Source organism: Arvicola amphibius, chromosome 1, assembly GCF_903992535.2.
Source record: "Arvicola amphibius chromosome 1, mArvAmp1.2, whole genome shotgun sequence".
In the NCBI taxonomy this organism is placed as follows: domain Eukaryota; kingdom Metazoa; phylum Chordata; class Mammalia; order Rodentia; family Cricetidae; genus Arvicola; species Arvicola amphibius.
In genome coordinates, this window is record NC_052047.1 from 44,950,712 (window position 1) to 44,971,697 (window position 20,986).

Consider the following 20,986-nt stretch of genomic DNA (forward strand, 5'->3'; position numbering starts at 1 on the left):
TGTCACTCAAACAAAAAAATGTAGAAAGGTATATTTTGAACTTCTCTAACAACTAAGCTCTATGAATCATCAAACCTTGTTGACCCTTCCACTGAATCCTCTCAACCCTTTCTTTCTTTACTAAGTACACTATACCAAGGTAGTAATATCTATATGAATGATATATCATCATTGTCAGTATCATCCTAAACTTATATTTTCCTAATTTCAGGTCTACCCCATACATATTATTTCCTGATTTCAAGTCTACACAATACTTATTATTTATTATAATATACAATTATATACATGCATGTTTTCTTAACTCAGAGTCTAAACTTGGTTTAGTATTTGTCCTTAAGCTCTGGGTTAGATTATAATACCTCATAGTGGGTTTATATGTTAGTTATTTTCTCAACTTGACTAGCTTAAAATATGCCCACAGTGCTGAAAGACTATCATTGGGAAGATTATCTGTTAGAGTTTATCTCAACTAAACTAGCATCTAAAGAAAAAACTGTGCATATTCCCTTGCTAAGGACTATGGACATCCGTAAATATTTAGCCATCAACAAAATTCATCAATAGTTTGAATAGAATTGAAGGAAGTTACCAACTATGCTCACTTTTTGAATGTGGGTACTAAATTTATCTTCCTATAGAAATGAGTCCTTGAAGTTCTTTGACATCTGTACACACACCACAGCTACACCATGCATGGGTGATCTCATTCTATAACAGTCAGTTACAATATATCACTGATTTTTCTTAGAATCCAACTTAGACTGCAGTCAGAAGCTGCTCATTTGTTCCCAGCTGCTAAGAGCTGAAATAATCACACAAAGCTATATTATTCAAAACACTGCTTGCTTAATAGCTTGTGCATATATCTAGCTATCTATTTTATCCTAAATTAACCCATCTTCATTAATTTGTACAACACTACAACATTGTGGCCTGCTGACAAAGTTTCAGTGGGATCTGGGGAAGGCATCTGTCTCCTGTTGTAGCTATATGGCTTCTCTTTCACTCTGCCTACTCTATTTCTGTTCAGATTTCCCACCTGGCTTTACTCTGTTAAGCCATTTGCCAAAAATAACTTTATTCATTAACCAACAAAAGCTACACATATACAGAAGAATTTCCCACACAATTTCCCCTTTTCTGTTCAAATAAAAAAATAAGGTTTTATTTTAATTTTCACAAGGTAAAATAACATATAGCAAAACAGGTATCAAGCAAGACTTATATTCACAATATTTATATCTACTCTATCTTTCATCATAACTAAGGAAAACTAACTATCTATTCTTCAACTCCATCAAAGACTCCAGAAGGATATTACCTGGGTAAATAGGAAGTGCATTTGAAGCAACTTCCAAAACTCTAGAATTGGCAGAGACAACTTGCTCCCTGGACAGTCACCCAAATTTCTTCTGCAACACTGAGACACCCAAAGTCAGCCACAGGCCCATAGTATCCAGCATACATTTCCATGAAGCAGGAAATTTCAAAGACAGTTTAAACAACATTGTCAGTCAGTCACTTTTTTCTGAATGTCTTGCAGACGCTTTCATTAAACAGGAACCCCAAAGGATGGTCTCATCTTTAGGCAAGTTCAACAGTCATTTTTCTATAAGTCTGCATATCCAACACATGCATCATAACACTAAGAAGGCCAGGCAAGAGCAATTTCTTGTACAAATGGCTAGGAAACTCCATATGGAGCCTCTTCAATACCCATTATCCTCTTGAAGTAGATTGATGCTGCCAGAAGCAGATGTGTCTTATTGTCATGAAAAGTCAGAAGTTCTTAGGACAATTTAAATGTCATATTCTGTTAGTCTTTGAAAGAATTGAAGAACACCTATCCGTCTAAAATATATCTCTGTACATCTAGAAAATGTAACTAACCTAACAAACACAACTACAGTTTGGCTATTATAGATGATTATCTATTAATCCGTAAAAAGAGTGCACAAACACAATACCTTAATCAAGTGCAGTTATATACAGATAAGAAAATTGACCTAAAATTTATATCAATAAATTACTATCCATACCAATGCAAATCTCTATAGCATATCCCCCTTTAAATATAAATAAACATTTATAAACAATCATTTATAGAATTTGGGCATAGTTCTCTCCAAACATTTTCTTGCTTTTTGTTGGGTGAAGTCATTTTGGTGGTGTTCATGGTGACATTTCCAGGGGTCTTGGTCCATTAAACCACTGAAATTTTGCCAGTAGGTCACAATGCTGTAGTGATGTACAAGTTAATGGAGATGGGTTAATTTAGGATATAATAGCTAGCTAGATATATGCCCAAGCTATTAAGCAAGCAGTGTTTTAAATAATACCATTTATGTGTGATTATTTCAAGTCTGAGTGGCCAGAAATGAACAAGCACCTTCTGACTACATTGGCATGCCAGTCTGGCAAAGGTTCAGTGAGTCCTGGTGGAGGTGTCTGTCTCCTGTTGTAGCTACCTGGCTTCACTTGACTCTGGCTACTCTCTCTCTACATCTCTGTTCAGATTTCCCACCTGGCTTTCTCGGATAATCCATTGGCCAAAAACAGCTTTATTCATTAACCAGTAAAAGCAACACATAGACTGAAGGACTTCCCACACCAACAGACTATGGCTCCACATAGAGCAATATATTCTCATAGTTTCATTTATGTAGATAATCTAAAATTGGATTTTTCTATAAGTGTTTATTAGAAGGTGATCCTAAAAATATGATATGGAATTTGAAAGAAAATTCAAGGTAATATTACACTCAATAACTGGTCTTGAATGGATAACTTCTAAGAAAATTACTCAAGAATTCTGTGGATCTCATATAACAATTGTGAGAATTGTACAATTGAATGTGAAAAGAGACTTCATCATTTAATAAGTCTTCTTTACATAATAGATAAACAGTTTCCTGGGCCATCCTTTCATAGTGTTTCTAACACCTATGGGTGGATTTAATCAGCTACACAGAAATAGAAGGAGCTCATCTTTATGTTCTTGTAGCAGAAAGTTTTTGAACTTTTTCTTTTTTATTTCTTTCTTTTCTTCCCTTTTTCTTTCCTCTCTTTCTTTTTACTGTTCTTTTTTATTTTTTTGGTCTATGTAAGTGAATTTAATTTTATTGGAAATAGATTCTTTTCTGCTACAATCCATCCTGAAAAGTACTTTTCCTCCCTCCAATTCTCTCAGCTTCCCCAAGATTCCCTATGCCCTATAACATCTTGCCCTCTGTTTCGCTTCTATTCTTTAATATTGGTTCTAGACTCAGCAGCAGCAGAGAAAAGTTCACCAAGATGCTAAGTATTTATTTTCTAAAAAAGTAGAAAAGTTCACCAAGATGCTAAGTATTTATTTTCTAAAGGAGTAGAGGTGTACAGACTTTGGGAAAGACTGATCCCAGCTAGCTCACTCTAGTTACTTCATTCCAACATTATAAGGTTAATTGGGGCTGGGAAAGGTTCCAACTACCACAGTCATCTAGGCCTTCTAATTACAAGAGCATCTAACCCATACAAATCTTACTCAGTCCCTTTTGATTATTGCAAGGCATAATCAAATGTAAACTCCAGGTCTTCCAGGAGTATATTATGACTAAGGTCTATATAGCTACAAGCTCTCATGTAGTCCCAAGTGCACATTCTTCAGATAAATATTTCTTCAAGGTTTAAAGAGTCTCAAAACCATTTAACAACTTCTACTGATTAACACAAGCATAATAAAGACTTTGTTGAAATATTTTTCTCAAAGTCAGAAACAAAGGCTTTCCTATATATTTTACTTAAAGCCAGGACCTCACCCTTCAATAAAGCTTCACTTGCATACCACTACACCCTTCAGAAACAAGCAGTCCTCTAAGAGAAAAAAGCCAGATAGGACAAAAGAAGGTACAATAAGAGAAGGCAAAGGCACTCATATCTAGGCTGGACAAGGCTATTCAAGAGGAGGAAAAGATTCCTAAGAACAGGTAAAAGAGTCAGAGACACACTGACTCCCACTGTTATGTCATTCAAAACACCGAGCTCACAGCCATAACATATATGAAGAAGACCTAGTGCAAATTCTTTTTAAGGAAATTAGTATCTTAGGGAATACTGAATGATATACAAATTGTATCTGGCAATATATACAATGTATGGTGTGTATGTTATTCTATATTAGATTTACTATATTTTTCATTCTTATCACTAATCATATAATTTAATTTACATTGTTCATTTTTCAAGTAGGTATAAGTACCTCGGGAAAAGAGATCTCTGCCTCTTTCTGTGTTATAATTATCACAAAATGCTTGCTAGAGTCCTCCACTTTACATTCAACGTGAATGAAGAAAATACAATTTAGAGCGCATCTGTCTCATTTACTAAATATATTCTCTTGCTAGTAGTTTTTTGTTGTTGTTACTGGTTGTTTTTGTGTCTTTGTTTTATTTTTTATTATTTCAGAAGACATACTGTGTAGTCTTTTGTGTGAACTGAGGGAGATTAAAAAGATTGTTAGGAAGGTTTTTCCACTTAGAAATAGAATTCTATGATTCCTTAATTTCCTGCATTATAATGGATTGCATGTTAATTAATCACTGAGAATTAAACAGATTTCATATACATACATATATTTGAAAGAAAATTTTGTCCCCTTCTTTCTTCCTAAAGCAATACAAGTAAAGTAAGGAAAGATTAATAGGGTGATGTGTAGATTAAGGGATTCGAGGAATCACTAACAGAAGTATAATTAAATCTTGGATCTTTCATATCACTGTATTTAAAAAGCTAATCTCTCTAATTCTAAATATTAACATGCTTTTGTTTATTCTAATATTCTAACCAACTTATGGAGGCTGCAACCTTAGAAAATCCTTTAAATCACAGAAGTCAGGAATAATTTTCTTAATATATAATTATAAATTAGCTAATACCTTTCTTATATTCCATTTTCTTATGGAAATTATCTTATGGATATCTCATTCTTATGGGATATCGTTTTATTGTTTTTCATTGTCTAGGAGACAGCAAATATCTTCCTAATAACTGGATCCATCTCACTTGGTTTATTTTTCCATTATCTTTACATGAGAGTGTACGTAAAATGAAAAGACAATTGTAGAATAGCCCGTCCTTTACATGTAATAAAGATATTTTAAAGATATTTTACATTTTGTAGATTTTCTTCAAACTTGATTGATAAGTGGAAGTTGTTGTTTGACATTTTAGTCTTTTGGCTTTTTTAGGGGTCTTGGCATCCAGCTCCCAAAAGAATTTTCGAGAGGCTTATTCTTAGTTATAAATGTCTGACCTTAGCCTGGTTTGCTTCTAAGCAGCTCTTCTTAACATAAATTAACACATCTACTTTTTGCCCCTGGGATTTTTCCTTTTCTTACTCCTCTATATCTTACTTTCCTTCTTACTCTGTGACAGGTTGGGTGGCTGTGTGGCTGGCCTCTGAAGTTCTCCTCTCCTTGTTCTCTCATTGCTCTCCTCTTCCTTGTTTCTACATCTATTTATATTCTCTGCCTGCCAGCCCTGCCTGTCCTAGTTCTGGCCTTACTATTGGCCATTCAGCTTTTATTTTTATTATCAGCTATTTATTAGAACCATCAGGTGTTTTAGACAGGCAAAGAATCACAGAATCACAGAGTTAAGCAAATGCAGCATAAACAAAATCATAAACCTGAAAATAATATTCCCAAACAGGAAGTAAAGTGCAACATCAAAAAGAGTGGATACAATGAAATGACATGTAATATATTTTATATTTCTTGTGCATGAAACTCAAATTATGAAATGTGAACTTCAAGTCAAATATTTTCATTCTAGTCATTAATAGTCCAAGATTATGGTCAGGTAATGTTGAAACACAAGGGATGAATTTAGTTGAAGATATAATGTTCCTTCTTCTGTCTTCCATTCCTCTTCATTACATAACAAGCAATGTAAAACAGTCTAGTTCTTGTAGTCTGTAGTTTATATACTTTTTCTAAATTATACTTGTTTATTTTTATTCTTTCAATAAAAATTATTCGAAATGTTAAAGAAAATAATATGAATGTTGATTAATTACAAATTTTTGAAATTATCTTTACTGAATTATTTTTCCTTTGGTAAAATGCATATTATCCACTAGAAGTCATGTGCTGGGACAGACAATGAAAAAAGATTCATTTTATCTCTTAAAATGTGAAGTCTATTTTCTCACATCTTTAATCTGGAAATGGCTCCTGAGTGTCACTGACCACAGTGAGAGAAAAGGAACAGTGTATAGATTTAGAACATGAAGCCTGAGAATATTTGCAAACCTATTTTATTGATCAGAATTCTGAAACTGGTTTTTAGCACACATATCAGGCTAACATCCTCTAGAAATAGAAAGTTAAAAAGAGCTACTTGAATATGTTCTGTTGGAGGCTGCCATAAAGCAGACAACCCTGCTCTTATGCCTAGTTCTTTATACTCACATAAGCGACTAAAACCAACCATTGATATGATAAGCCATCTTGTTTAATAAATCAGCAGATTCATAAAACTCATGAATAACATGATAAGCAAAATATCTTATGTTCCAGCAACGCAAATAATGTGACATATACATGTTGTAAGTTAAAGTTTCATTAACGATTGATTTACATTATAAAATATCATTGACCTTGAAATAGGGAGATTATCTGAGGAAACCTTTTCTAATTAATTTAGGCCTTCACTAAATTCTTTATCTATACTTAGACTGGAATATTGTAGAATTGGAAAAAAGATAGCATTTATTTCCAAAAGCGATAGATGTTGCTAAGACAGTGTGACTTAGCAAAATCTGTGAGGAAACATCTAGGAACTGATTCTTGTTAATTAATACCTAGAAACACAAGAGTTATCTTGATTCTACACCCCCACCAGAAGACATCTTGATTTTTCTTGAATACAAATGTTTTCTCAGTTAATTTAACAGAGATGGACATGAATGGCCACTTCTATGAGATCCTAAGTAGAGATAAAACCTCTCTGTAGACAATACCACACAGAGAGAAATGCATGCACACACACACACACACAAACACACACACACACACACACACACACACTCCTTCCCTGTCTCTCACACACACATGCATACATACTTACACACACAAACACAAATACAAACTCACACAAAATGAGAATAATATTTTATATTTCAAGAAATTAAATATCTATCCTTTTGTTACAGAACAAGAGAACACTAAAGAAATTGCTTCTTTTGCTAATTTGTGTTATATTTTATTATAAAGATAAATCAGATAGGCTGAGAACAGTACCATAAGATTACAATTTTTGGATGACCTGATGTGGAATTAACTAGATATGAAATATATTTCTGGCATATAATTCTGTTGGTCTGTTAACAATGCACCTTAATATGTCTTATCCCCTGATTTTCTCTTTCAAGGAGGTGAATACACTTTAAATTTGTATGCTTTCTTTCTCAAACATAAAAAAGACAAATAATTAGCATATTTAACAGTGGTGGAAATGGCAAATTGTTAAGCTTTGTTTTATGCTTTTCTTTTTAATCTTGAAGAGTTCCCTGAAAGTAACCATAGTAACAGCCATTTTAGTATAAACTGTAGGTCATTTTTAAGAATTCAAGTCTCTCATTTGAATATCTGGCTCATGCACCCTTTAGCATTTTCTCATTTGTCTTTATAGTATAAGCTTAAAACAAAAACTTAACAATAGAAAGTAATCAATAAAAACTTTGGTGAATTAATTAGGAAATATTTCAAACAGGAAAATTAAATATCTTGTAAAATAATACCTTTTGACATACCCTCAGAAAAACAACTAATCATATAACTACTATAAAAGAAAGATGTTGAAAATCAATAATTTTAGGTTATTCATGTCATTTGGCTTATTCTGCTCCAGCTAATGAACACTATGAGACACAATGACAGGGAAATGTCTGAAAATGGTTATTAAGTTGAATAGAAAAGATTTGCTCCTAAATTTGTCTAAATTCATTTAAATAAGTGCTTAGGGACTGTGAATAAATATACTGAAAAACAAAATATGTGTTACAGACATCTGAGAAACAAACTCAAGAGTAAATAAACACTAATGTGTAGACTATAAAGAGAAATCTAACAAAATATTAAATATCACCTAAAACTTTCTAGTTAACAGTCCTTATAAAATATATTTCTTGTTATCAAAAAATCAGTGTGATAATATACCTTTTCTAGTAGCTTTTTAATTTCCATGTTCTACCCTAGAAATATTCTTTTATGTCCCACTTTCAATCTGATGTAATATTTCAAAGATAAAGATGTAAAGTTTTATAAGGAACAAAACTTTTTTACAAAGATTTCATCCATGTGTGGAATTTTTATTCACCTTATTATAACTAAAAATTCAACCAAATATCTCAAAAATAATTTACTGAATTTGTAGTTTGTCAATAGTCCTCTACTATAAACAACTTTTTAAAATTTAATAATGTTTATTACCCAATTATTAACTCTAGGACAATTTATTATTTTAGTTTAAGGATATGATTAAAGAAAGTGTAGAGTAGATATTTTTTCAATTTTTAAATCCATTTGATCACATCAAAGTATTGAAATCTAATAATAATAATGTAAGTCAGATCCAAGGAAAATGTGAATTAAAATCATTTTCAAAAAGTGGGAGGGCATGGTGTAGGATGATTTATGTGGAGGAGTAACTAACACCACAGGCCTTTTGAAAAAGTCATATTCAAACCTACTTGTATAGATAATTCATAAAATATAAAAACTCATGATAAGAGTTTTAACAGTTACTTTTCTCTAGGGGAATATAATACCAAACTTGATATCCAATGATTGAAAATAAAAACCCCAGGATTGGTAATTGAATACCTACTTTTGTGTTGTTGGTCCTATAGACCCTCAAGCATTATGGGCTATTGTCAATCATCTTGTCTAGCCTTCAGGACATGACAGTAAGACTCTCTAATTGAAATTGTTTCCTACGTCAGTGACATAATATGGAGAGATCAAGCTGGAACTCACCTACAAGTCTAATATCTATGGCCACCACGCTTTTGGAAGTTGTTGTGCATGTTGCTAGAAGATAAGTGTTAATCTCATCTAAGTATGAACTCCACAAGCTACAGAGAATGGATTGACAAGAGTCCCACTGGTGAAATATAGCCATATATATTATTGAACTGGCTGAACACTTTTTCACTGGATCTAAGGCCCACTCTATGACTTGGAACCCACACCCAGCAATGTCAACGTAGTCAATAACCTATAACTAAATAAGTCACAGGCCCCAGGGAAAGCCCTGTATCATTATAATACCTTAATAAATGGATATATTAAAATGATTCTTAATGATTTATTGACATGCACATAGATCAATGCAACTCTCGACTACATCAGAAAATCTTTTTCTATAGTATATACCCTGATACATTAACACAGAGCCTCCAAACTGGTTGACCTGCTGAGAATAAAGAGTTTGTAGTCCTTAGTCCTAAATGGGATATTCACATTAATCTTTTTACTATAAGTCTCAGGGATCTTATAATTTTTCTAGAAAAACATGGCAGACATATTAAAAGGGGAAGAGGTAGGAAGTAACTCTAAGGAAGAAGTGGTTTGCACACATAATTGCACAGATATATTTGTGAATTCTCAGTGAATGTCTCTGTAGCCACAGGTCTCTGCAAACTCCAGCCAGAAAACTTCCCAGCATATATGGGGAAGATTGACATGAAGTCTCACTACTTACTGGGGGAACCACTGTCATTGTGTAACTGTGAGAGATGGAGAAAGATATTTTATTAATGTGATCTCTTTTAGGTTAACGACAAACTGCCAAGACAAGCTGAGTAACACAAGCTGAACTTGTTGGGGGTGCTGGCTATCTATACCAGCCTGCTATGCAGACTAGAGTTTTCTGAAAGAAGGCAAGCTCAACTAAGAAGTAGCCTCCATATGATTCAGATGTAAGGACTATTCTTATTTACTGATATATGGCAGAGGGACCAATTCATTGTGGTGGTGCCATCCTCAGAAAGATGGTCCTGAGTTCTCTAAGAAAGCCATGTGATGCAAGCCAGTAAGCAACATCCCTTCATGGCCTCTGTATAAGACCTGCCTCCAGGTTTTTGACCTGTTTGAGTTTCTACCCTGATGTCCTTTATTGATAAACAGTGCTTTGGAAGTGTAAACTGAGTAAACCCTTTCCTCCCCAACTCTCTTTTCAGTCAGGGTGTTTCATTGCTGCAATAGAATCCCCAACTAAAACATTGAGAAGGGAAAAAAGGAAAGAAAAAGAAAAATGCCAAAAGCAATGTTGGGTGGGATGAGACAAGAATTTTAGTAAATACACATAAAAACAATAAGGAATCAAGATTTAGCATAACATATTTTTGCACTCCAAGGAATCTGGTTTATATTAGAGGAAAAAAACAATACATAATATTGATTATGTGTTGAGTATGAAGAGGTGAAAAATGATTGACTGAAAGATTAAAAAAAGGCACAGAGAGGTAGGACAGATGGTTCAGAAATTACAAACATTTCATGTTTTTCCAGAGGACTTGAGTCATATTTTCTACAACCAAATCAGGCCACACATAACTCTGTGCAACTCCACCTCAGTTGATCCAGTTCTGTCCTCCTCATGTTCTTGCACTCACCCTCACATATCCATATACAATAATACACACTTATGCATAAGAGAAGTTAAATAATAAAAGTGAATATTAGGCAAAGACAAAGGGATTGACTACTGATTACCCACTCAGAAAAACTATCAAAATCTGATTTGAGAACAAATAAAATATTTATATCTAATATATAATCTAGAAAAAAAATTCATAAGGATAAAGAAGATTGAGAGAGTTAAAAATAAGTTCATGGAGTTGAAATTCACAATTGACCTAAAATGACTGAAACAAGATGACAGGAATTTAGGTCCATTTTAACATCAAGTCTACAACTTATACAACCTGACTGGGATAGTATCCATAAAGGTTTAATTCTAAGTAACACTGACATGGTTTTTTTTTATTATTTATTTATTTATTTATTTATTTCTCATTTTTTATTAAAAATTTCCATCTCCTCCCCTCCTCCTCCCTCTTCCCTCCCCTCCCTTCCACCCATACCCCCCATTCCCTCCCTCTCCAGGCCAAAGAGCCATCAGGGTTTCCTTCACTATGTTAAGTCCAAGGTCCACTGACAAGATTTAAATGCTAGAATTTGAATTTTAGTCTTTGAGTAATTTCTTTGCTAGTTAAAGATATATCATGTACTATTCTTAAGCCTCACTTATAACATGGAAGGCATTTAAAATAGTTTACTTTCCAAGATTCTTTTAACTTTAATTGACAAAATCTCAGTGGAAAAAATGAAAATTGATGTGTTATACCTCAAATGATTTTTTTCTTGATGCAACACATTTTTGTAAGATTAAATTAATATCCTCCACATCTCCATGAGATATGATATAATACCTCAGTAGATCTAATAGTTTAGGATAGACTGAAGAGAATTTTCTTGGCAGAACAGTGATGAATCACGCTGTTCTATAGAGAAAGTGAAGTGTATGACAGAGAGGTACCCAGGAGTCTATTTGGGTAACAGGAAGTATTTAAAATTATATCAGCAGAAGTTTTTGTCCCACCCACTCCTGCAGCTGTTCAGACCCAGTAAAATAGATAGAGGCTTATATTAATTATAAATTATTTGGCCTATTAGCTCAGGATTATTATTAACTAGCTCATACAACTTAAACTAACCCATAATTCTTGTCTATGTTTAGTCACGTGGATTTTTACCTTTCTTCAGTGATGCATTCTCATCTTCCTTTCTCTGCCTCTGGATGGTGACTAACTTTCTTCTCAGAATTCCCTTAGTCTGGCCATCCTGCTTGTACTTCTTACCTGGAATTTTATTAAACTAATACGAGTGACAAATATTTACAGTGTACAAGAGCATTGTTCCACAGCATTATTCCAGATTTCCTAGTACATACACACAAATGAAAACCTTCTAAAGTCTTAATACAGTGTATTTTACTATTCACCTATTGCCTAGCTAATTTAGATGGTCATTACTAATATATAAATATATGTTAAATATTGTTTATTGAATGAAATTGCATAAGTGATTTCATTTTAAAAGCTTAACCTAAGAAGAAACAATAACAAAATATCACCCTAGAATTTGGCTGAAAAAAAAATCAACCAATTATATCCTTTCCTCGGCTAATTAAATAGAGTCGTGACATATTAGATACATAACTTACAAAACTATATAATAATTAGTATAAAATAAGAGTAGTGTGGATCACAGATAAATTCACCTCCATTTCCACTGAGGTAAGACTCCAGTCAACCGAGAGTTATTGATGCGAATATGTCACTGCATATGCATATATTGCTTGAAAATAATTAAAATGTCACAATGTTAATTAGACAACATTGTCTCATTTAAGTTATTTTATATAACAAACATTGCAATATATGAGTTTGTGGGTGTGTATATATAGACAAAAACATATGGTATACACACATATGTATAGGAAAACTGATGTTTTGGAATTTTACTTCTATGTTCAGAAAAGGATGATGTTCTTTATTTATGTCATAAATAGCATGGTTTTAAGGGCCTTAAGGGAAATACCTCCTGGACATGCCATGAGGTTTTATATTGGCAAAACGTCCTGTGTAAAGAACCTTAAAACGTCCCTAGTTTTGAGTAGCTATTATATAACAATAAGAACCTTTTCCTTCTCATAGCGACCTTGAGATAGATAAAAGCTGTCCAAAACCTGAGAAACCTGGGTAAAAGATTATTCCCATTTCTGAATCCAAATGATTATGTCTACTATCAATAGATTCATGGTAGCTTTGAAAGTCTGAACAAAGAAATATGCTGAATGGCTCTCACATGTCATGTTAGAACATTGTTAAAACATGAGTTGTTGTTCTTAGTTGTTTAGGTCATTGAAATTTTTTATTCACATATTTCAAACCTTGAAACCCAAAGAGAAAAGTTGTATATCAAACATTCATTGACTAGTTGTTAAATATAGTAACATGTTAAAACAAAAACTAAGGCTATTACGGATTTTTAGCTGGTTTTGACTCACTTGTGTAAACATATTCAATATTTTTGCTTGTTTTCTGGCCAACATTACAGCCTAGGAGGAAGATGGCCAGTTATACCAAATGGATCACACATTATTTACTATTTTTAAAGATCTTGTATTATAAAGACAAGGAAAAATGGCATCAAAAACAGAAAGTTTAAACAAATGATCATGCATAATTGATTTTATTTTAATTCACATAAGTTATATTATACGTTGACCACAATTGTTTGCAAAAAAATCATGTAAAATATATTAAGAAAGTATATTTTTATTGTATAAACTATTAAATAGAAATTATAAGCAAGACAATTAATCCAATACACTATAAAATTAGAACTTCAGTCTTGCTTTTATTCTTCTAAAATATGTTAAAGATGGCAGAAATGTCTAATAAGGATTGGAGAACATAAAGCATAGCCAGTTCCTGTGGCATTTTCAAGCTGCCCATTCACAACACAAAGAACTCTTTTCAACTGAGTCAGTGTGTATTTGAGATTTATACAAGTATGATTTCTCATAATATATATGATCACCAGATTATAAGCATTATACTTAGTGTAGTTTTGAAATACTTGTCATCTGAGGAGTAGACTTGATAAAAAAGGGTTCTATTGCATTAAAATGCATTTAGCTACTGTTAGCTATTGGAAATATAGAATGTACAAATCATAATAATCAATTCGGGAGACCAACTAATATGGAAATAATCTGGGTTCCCATTAATAGGAAATGTTGCATCTAGTTAATATTTCCAATTTATTTATCACATTGTTATGCACATTTAGGTATCCATGTATTTGTGAAAAGACAGATATCTATTTAGATACAATAATTATAAAGTTATAAATTTCAAACACTAGTTGATTATAGGTATATTATAGAGCATGGTGAATTTCCTCTGAATGTTAATACATGAATAAGACATTAGAAAAGAAATATAGCTTCATGTTTTTGACATGATGGAAGCTGATAAAGTAATAACTTTCCAGATGGAAAAAAAATTATTCCAGAAATAAATAACATAGTTGTAATTATGATGTTAGTTCTATTGTCAAAAAACAGATAACACAGAACTTTAATGGACTAGGATGATTATGCAAAGCCATAATGAAAACTTAGAAAAAGCTTGTTAGTCTTCATACTCTTCAGATATTTGAGGTATACATTCTTTTGGTTCTGTTTGGCACAAGCTAAAATATGCACAAAGGATAACTTATTATGTGCAGATTTATTTAAGAGATGAGTAAACATACAAATTTATTGGGTATGTGTTTTTTTTCCCCTCTGACAGAAAGCACTTGAGAAAGTAGTTATAAATGCAAACATCTTAAATCAGAATACTATGTTTTCAACTACCCTAGCTTTTAAAATAATTGACCACTCTTTCTTCAATGTGCTGGAAGTTGTAGAAGTGAATAATGAAATATGTTATGTTTATTTTTAAAGATTTCTTTTAAGTTGTACCCACTAATTAGTAAGAGTTCAAGCACTGTTAACAATTTTGTTTTTCCAAAAAGTGAGTATGCAAGGTATTTTCTATGAATACATACTTGATTTTCACAATAGAGATCTTTGATTTTCTTTTAAATTTATTATTCTCTCATACTAACATTCTGACTGCAATTTCCCTTCCTGCCTTTCCTCCCAGCCCCTTACCTTAACTGCCACTCATTTCTCTTCATGATCTGGGATCCTATTGATCACCTTGTTTATCTGGATGCTTAGGAAGTTGTTCATCCTCCATCAGTGCTCCATGGGCATTGCCCTCCCACCTCAAAGCTGTGTGCTTGGTTGTAACGACTACCTTCCTAGAACAGAGGAGGGTCAGTCATCAGTCCAGCGTAAATGAATCGCTTGCTCCCCTTCAAGAACCTCAAAGAGATTTAGTATTTAGTTCTTCATGCTTAATCATAAGCATTTTCCAAGGAATGACAGTTTATCCTAAGTTCTTATTTGTCAATCTTCATTTTTGTATTCTTTTCACTTTCTCATCCCAAATATTTCCCAAAGTGTGTTTTTATAAAATTAATAAAATATATATTTTGGAGTCTAATTTTTATTGAGTAAGCACATAGAAAGCATATATTTCTCTTCAATTCAGTTATTTGTATTCTGACATCATGGCATCATGAACAATTCTACTAATCTTGCGTTTGGAAGCAAAACAAGCTTCTTTCAAATCTGTGAAAATCCCAGTAATGGAAACTTTAAGCCATTGAGTTTTGAATTAAAGAGCAATATGGATCCAAGGACTGGAATTGTCTACCTGAACCTAAACTCCAGTTGTACCATAGGAATCAAATATTTCCTTTGCTGTGCTTCAAATTGTGAGCTGTGCTCTATGACAAATATCATTTTGATTAAACACCCACTCACATTTGTCAAGGTTCTGTCAAGTGAAAATTTCAGATTCTAAGGGGACCCTTATCCTCCAATTATTTTGTTCAGAACATTTGGTGTTTTGATTTCTGGGAAAGTTTGCTTTCCTGCAGGATGAATGAGCCTTGCCAAGGACTGAGATGATTAGTACCAACAATAATAATTGAGCCATCATGCAAGGGGAACATTTAAATACGGATGGATTCTCAGTCCTTGCTTTATTTAAAAAAAAAAATCTTCTATGGAAACAGAACAGGCATCACAGCTGTGAAACTGCAATTTTGTTTTATTATTAGAAGCTTTAAGAAAACAAAATCTCAGCATAGCAATCTTGGGCTTCTTATTAGTGTAAGAAAAACTATGTCATGTTTCTCGACATGCTTAGCTAAAATGAGATGATAATTCTGAAAATGCAAAGAAACATTTTAATGAATATGTCTTGAATGAATGTTAATGTCAAGAAAAATGTGTAGGTTAGAGTTCTGGTTTATTGTCATTTTGTTTTTAGTTTAAACTTTTCCTAATTCAATTAGAAATTAAACCAAACTTTTATTTTTATTGGTTGAATATTGAACATTATGTTACATCATTTAGATTGTTTCCAGCTTTCACTACTCCTCTAACCTCTAACAATTACATGTGCACGAGTGGCAACATTTGTGAATGCATGTATAACAATAGTATGAAAATGTTAATATGGCTGTGCGTATACACTTATCTTGAGCCTATTTAGCTTGGGCTATATATACACATATGTATATATTAGGGGCTTACTACTTGTCATTGGATAACCTATTAAGATTATCCCTGAGTAAAACTGATTCTCCTTCCCTGAGCAATCATCATTGATTAGTTGCAGTGTTCTAATTGTTTTTAATTAGAAAACATTTGTAAAGCTGAAGCTTTCTGAAGTTGTTACTACTATGCACATTGGCTATCAACTGGTGAGGTCATTGTGAAGGCTTTTTTTCAGGATGGAAGTGTCACTCTAGTCCCTGGCATCCATATACCCAGAGTTTGGAATGTTCCGGTGAAAATTCCATCCCAAGCCACCTCCCCTGGGAGTTGCCCCAGTCAAGACTCCACCCCTGAGAAAGCCCACCAAATGATGACCCCTCCCCAGAGTTGCTTAAAACCACTCCCGCGGGGTATTTAAACTGCACCTCAAAGAACAAATATGTGGTTTTCAGGTTTTCTTTCTTGGGCTCCTCTCTGGGGGCTGGAAAGCCATCCGGGAGCATTGGTATCCATTAAACATGGACTTTTTCTAATTTGGTTTGATTTGGTCTGATTTGGATTACTGCATCAACAGATAAGCTTATCGGGTACAGAAACATTTATGGTTGGATTAACCTGCTATTTTTTTTTTCAATTTTATAGATGTATCACCCCCGTAATATTCAGGAGACTGTCTTACAGCAGGCATCTTGGTCTTATGATTTTTATAATGTTCTCTGCCCCTAATCTGCCATATTCACTGAACCTCGGAGTCATGACTTTTTAATTAATTAATTTCTTAAAAAATGATATTTTCTCACTTTACATACCCATCTTGTGATGTATCAGACTTTATTGACTCCCTATTGGATGCTTTACCGTTTCTGAGGGTTAGGAAGTTTGCTTTTGCTTTTTATATATAAGTAAATATTTCTTTGAGGTCACAATGAATTTCTGATTGCATTTGTAGAATTATTTTAAAACTGTATTTTCCTTTCAGAAAGTAATAATCTAAAAACATAATGGAAAATGGTAATGACTGTTACATTAATACATTTGTTCAAGCTGTAATATTGACAAGAACAAAACATTCATCTACTTGTCTTCCCTCTATCAAACATTAATAATTTAATAATTGACACAGGGTTACACATATAACAATAAAAGTATTTTTTAAATCACTTTTTACTTCATTAATATACACCGTTTCTATGTTTTGATATATGTTATAAATAAAAATTCCTGATAATATAAATTTATTAAAATGAATTTAAAAGCTGTACAATTATATATTTATCAATAGAGATAAGTATATTAGGAGCATAAGATAGCAATATCTGTTTCCCTTATAGGGATAACCTACATTGCTTTTAAGAATATAGTTTTGAAACATATTTTTGGTTGCTGAAGAGAAGAAGATTGTTTTCATTCTATTTTTTTGCTATGTCAAACGGTTTAGTTAAAGGAGTTTGGAAAAGTTAAGTGGCTTTTAACTTAGGATTTTTCAGGGGTGATACATTTGCATAGAACATGAAATGAGATGACCTCAATGCAATGGTAGAGAAAGAGTATTATTTTTATTTTTTAATTATCAGCTTTTAGGGACTTTTTTCCTTTGGTAGGACAGCAAACATTCTAGTTCTAACAGTTCAGGAACCTGCCTGGAATGACCTTTCTTTAGTAAAAAATTTACTAAATTTAGTAAAGAAGTTTACAATTTAGTATAGAAATTGTTTCAACTGTTTATTCTTTGCTACTGTTTTGGTAATAGAGTACTTTATAAGAGTTTTGCCCAAGAAATCAACATTTCTCTAACCAGTTCAGTATTAATCTTTCCACATGGGTATTTGGAAAGAGAATACAATTTTCTTATCACTGTCTTTCCATAAGTAAGCAGACCTGTCCTAGAAGTGGATTTTAAAAGCCCATACTTGCCATATCTTTTCACCAAATGAAGGGGATCTGGTTCCATACATGAAAAGTTATTGGAGAAAAGGGTTCCATGGTAATCCCCAAACAATTCAAGCTTTTGCCAAGACAATAGTTTCCTCTCCACAGACTGGCTGTAAAGCCCCATTGCTGAAGACAATACCAACACAACTCATTGAACATGGAGAGGTCCAGTAGGCACATACATAGATCCTAATTCACCACGTTCTAGTATTCTGAAGGTTACCTAATGAGAAACATCAACACCCACACAGCCACAAAACCTATGATCTACAATCTGTCTTGCCTACAAAATATGCTTGGATAATTGTGACACAAACTTTGAGTATCCAACCGATGTCTGATTTGATTTAAGGACAACTCCTTGAGATGAAATCAGTACCTGACACAGTTTTGATGACTAAGAAGCAGAGAAGGATGTCCCATAGACCTGGGGTAAAATCAAATACTAATGGTCAAAAAAAAAATGTAACGATAAGTTGTCTCCTAATTATGCTCTACTATACTTATAGATTGGTGCCTTATTCAGACATCATTAGAGGAGCTTTTTCCTGAAGCAGACAGGAACAGATGCAGAAACCCACACACAGACATTGCAGAGAGAAAGAGACCTAAGAATACATAGCTAAATACAATGTCTCCATCAAATCCCTCCCCCTCAGAGATCAGGGAAGCCCATGGAAGAGGTGGCAGAAAAAGTGGAGGACACAGAGGGAACAGAGGACTCAAGGAGAACAAGGCCCACTATAACAACAGAGCCAAGTTTATATAGACTGACAGAGATAGAATCAGCAATCACAGGACCGACAGGAATCTCCATCAGATGCTCTATGTAAAAACTACAGTTTTCAGTTCAGTACTTACATAGAACTAGAATGTGTGAATGAATCGGTCTTGGATTCCTGTATATTCTCTTGGACCTCTTTTATTTTTCAGTAAGCTTGTCTGGTCAAACATTGATAAGATGGTTATTTTCTTTTTTTTTTTTTTTTTTCTCATGGTTTATTTTTTTTTTATATTTAAAAATTTCCATCTCCTTCCCTCCTCCTCCCCCCTCCCTCCCCTCCTTCTCCCCTTTCTCTCCCCTCCTTCTCCCCCTTCCCTCCCCTCCCCTCCACCCATACCTCCCCTCCCTCCCTCTCAAGGCCAAGGAGCCATCAGGGTTCCCCACTCTATGCTAAGACCAAGGTCCTCCCAACTCCCCCCAGGTCCAGGAAGGTGATCGACCAAGCTGAGAAGGCTCCCACAGAGCCCGTCCATGAAGAAGAATCAGAGCCCAGAGCAATTTTCCTTTGCTTCTCAGTCAGCCCCCGCTGTTGGCCACACTCAGAGAGACGGGTTTGGTCGCATGATCCATCAGTCCCATTCCAACTGGAGTTGGTGATCTCCCATTAGTTCTGTCCCACCGTCTCCATGAGTGAACGCACCCCTCTCGTTCCTGACTTTCTCCCTCATGTTCTCGCTCCTTCTGCTCCTCATCGGGACCTTGGGAGCTCAGTCCAGTGCTCCAATGTGGGGCTCAGTCACCTTCCCCATCTGTCGCCAGCTGGAGGTTCCCTCACGGTCCTGACTTTCTTTCTCATGTTCTCTCTCCTTCTGCTCCTCATCAGGACCTTGGGAGCTCAGTCCGGTGCTCCAAGGTGGGGCTCTGTCATTTTCTTCATCTATCGTCAGGTGGAGGTTCTATGGTGATATGCAAGAAATTCATCAGTATGGCTATAGGAACTGGCCTTTTCAGGCTCCCTCTCCTCAGCTGCCCAAGGAACTAACTGGGGGCGTCTCCCTGGAAACCTGGGAACCCCTCTAGGGTCAAGTCTCTTGACAACCCTCAGGTAGCTCCTTAAATTCAGATATATGCTTCACTGCTCTCATATCCACCCTTCCTATATCCCAAGCACCCCATTCCTCCGAGCTCCCCCCGCTCTCCCCTTCACACTTTTCTCTCCCCATCTTCCCTTGGCCCAGTCTTGCCCAACCCTCAAGTTCCCAATTTTGCCTGGCGATCGTGTCTACTTCCAATATCCAGGAGGATTACTATATCTTTTTTGGGAGTTCACCTTCTTATTATCTTCTCAAGGATCCCAAACTTATAGGCTCGATGTCCTATAATCATGGCTAGAAACCGAATATGAGTGAGTACATCCCATGTTCATCTTTATGGGTCTGGGTTACCTCACTCAGAATAGTGTTTTCTATTTCCATCCATTTGCCTGCAAAATTCAAGATGTCATTGTTTTTTACCGCTGAGTAGTATTCTAGCATGTATATATTCCACAGTTTCTTCATCCATTCTTCCACTGAAGGGCATCTAGGCTGTCTCCAGGATCTGGCTATTACAAATAATGCTGCTATGAACATAGATGAGCATATGCTTTTGTTGTATGATTGGGCATCTCTTGGGTAGATTCCCAATAGTGGAATTGCTGGGTCCTGGGGTAGGTTGATCCCGAATTTCCTGAGAAACCGCCACACTGCTTTCCAAAGTGGTTGCACAAGTTTGCATTCCCACCAGCAATGGATGAGTGTGCCCCTTACCCCACAACCTCTCCAGCAAAGGTTATTATTGGTGTTTTGGATTTTAGCCAATCTGACAGGTGTGAGATGATATCTCAAAGTTGTTTTGATTTGCATTTCCCTGATAGCTAGGGAGGTTGAGCATGACCTTAAGTGTCTTTTGGCCATTCGAACTTCTTCTGTTGAGAATTCTCTGTTCAGTTCATCGCCCCATTTTTTAATTGGGTTAATTGGCATTTTACCGTCTAGTCTCTTGAGTTCCTTATATATTTTAGAGATCAGACCTTTGTCAGTTGCAGGGTTG